Source organism: Thermobia domestica, chromosome 3 (assembly GCF_964235325.1).
Source record: "Thermobia domestica chromosome 3, izTheDome1.hap1.1, whole genome shotgun sequence".
NCBI classification, from domain to species: domain Eukaryota; kingdom Metazoa; phylum Arthropoda; class Insecta; order Zygentoma; family Lepismatidae; genus Thermobia; species Thermobia domestica.
The window spans coordinates 236,770,639-236,773,300 of record NC_137456.1 but is presented as its reverse complement, the minus strand read 5'-3'; positions in this window follow the sequence as shown (position 1 = coordinate 236,773,300).

Below are 2,662 nucleotides of genomic sequence, written 5' to 3'. Positions count from 1 at the left end.
GTTGTTCTAACCACCTGTTTGTGTTATATTTTAACATAGGCATGTCGTTGAAGTAACACAACGATTTTTTTACAGTGCACCCATGACGGATTATTTTATATTGCTGCACTTATACTTGTCAATCTGTCCGCGGTGAGGTCGGTTGGTGTGTCACTTCAGGAGATATCGCACACGCTCCCACTTTTCTCCAATTTATCGTGCAAACGTTTAAGGGATTATCTATTCGAAAGTAATCATTTCTATTTATTTGACTTCCGAACTATGGTATGCATTGTGTCGCAAGTCTTATAGAACTTCGATGTACATCAGTCAGTTCATCTGTCTGTCTGTCGACAGTTATCAGAGTAAAAACGGTAAAGAAAATCGAGAAGTGTTTTTCTGCAATGGATTCAGTGTCTCAAGGAAACATACCGTCACCATCTGCTAAAACCGGAAGATGTTGACATTTACTACTACTTTCGGTTTTAATACTGATTTCCATAGAGCAAAAACAATAAATGATATTAAGAAATAGTTTCTTGCACTTTATTCAGTGTCCCAAGAATAGGTTCCCTCTCCGCTGTTGGCCCTCGTTCCAAATCAGAAACTTTAGATGTCAAGCGTTTCCGGTGTTAACGATGACTGAACGGTAATAGTGACAAGTGGATTTCAGCTTCACAAAAAAATACAATCGCTATCCGCAACCGTCAACCAAAACCGGAATTAATTCGAATTTACTAGTAGATCCACTTTCATTACTTATTTCCATAGAGCAAAAAGAAGTAAGGAATATAAAACAAACTGCTTTTGAGCTCCCCACAAATGAATTTGTCTAGACTTTTTTCTATCTGTTGAAACCGAAAGTGGTGAAAATCTTCGTTTACTTGGTTACAACTCTGATCACAAAATGGATAAAACGGAAATAGTTAGAGACAAGCATATTTTTATATGGATTCAATACCAACAATAGATTTCATCTTTGATTTTGTTCTTTTTATTGCAATCAGAATTGATAGCCATCAGTTATCACTCCCACTTTTAATTAATCCCATAGAATAAAAAGAGCAAGTGATAGTGAGTAAATGGCTTTTTAATATAAATTCAGCATCCGAGGAACAGAATCTATCTTTGATCTTATTCTTCTATTGCTACCAGTAGTCACAGATATACTACTTCGAGTATTGAATTCACATATTTTGTAAGGTTACCGTAGTATATACTCAAGCTTTCATTTGGTGTATATAACTGGGATTATAACTTAAAATTTAATAGTTTTATGGGCCTAGAAAAAAAATATACTTTGTTTACGCAAAGTAAGGCACAATTTCTTTCTAAATTTCAAAGATATTTGAATTCCCTTTCAATCTTTCCAGTTATTCTTTATAGCACAGTATATTGTCCTGTGAACTTAATCCAAAATATATCACATACGAAAAAAAAAACTATAAGCGGTCAAAACTTTGGCCGAAAACGGAAAAAAATAGAAAAAAACAACAGAACAGGCCCTGATATTCAAAAAACATTGTAGAAGGTAATAAGACTAACGCTAAATAACTATAAACTATTACAATAGAACATGTGTTGGAACTCTGGGTTGATTGACCGGTCCTATTCACAGCATTACCATTATTGGCATACGCAACGGCTACTGCCCACCCAACCAGGTACATTCTAGGAACGTGCCATTAAGTTCCATATGTATCGTTTACGTACCTGGTACTTGAGAAATGTACATTTCATATGCATAGCATGTGTCGCCAGGTACGTGCCTTTCGAGGAATTTCTGACACTTGAAATGTACTTTTACATGCTTCACTGGAATGTGAGGAATGTGAATGGCACATACTCCATGTACCATGGCATGGTTGTGCATAAGTTGCTTCGTATTGCGACTAGGGTTGCCAATTTAGCCACTTTGTGACTAGATCTGGCCATTTTGAGAACGTCGTTAGTCACAAAATTTCCAAAGAGCCAATAGTGGCTTTTTAGCCATATGCTTTTCACTTCTATAGCCACTTTCTGAGTTTAGCCACATTTTAATATATTATGTGTGTCATTTTACAATTTTCTGACGTTTGATGCGTTCTCTAGGTTGTAACATTCTAAACCCCACTGTCAGAATTGTCCTCATAAAATTAGCATTGATGGTTATATGGTGACGTTACACAGCAGAGAATTAGCTCAAAACCTGTACGTTTAAACTAGACGTTAAATAAAATTTTCGGGAAGACGTAAGTTTAAGTATAAACTAACTCCTTAAAGAAATTCGGCCTGATAATATAGACATCCTTCAGGAAATGTCGCTTTTCAGTGGCAATAAGCCTGAAACCGGTGAAACATCTTTTACTGATTTAGCTTCTTCTTTCACCTTCTGTGGAATTTGAAGATAATATCGACAAAATTGAAAATCAGTGGCAATTATAAATCTTCAATTGAAGAATTTTTGCAAGAAATAAATTGCTACACAGATGCCGGAGGAGAGAATCTATTTTCAGAGTTAGTTTCGTAACTTTTTTTTTTTTTTAAGTACATGCTTCTACATTCGAACGTAAAAATGAAGCGTTAAGGTTCTAGGATTTAACTACGCGTACCCCCAGTTGAATAGCACTGCCCTAAGGAACATTACTGACATGCCTAGTACATTCCTGGCACATAGCCAAGTAATGTGTCAAGTACATACACG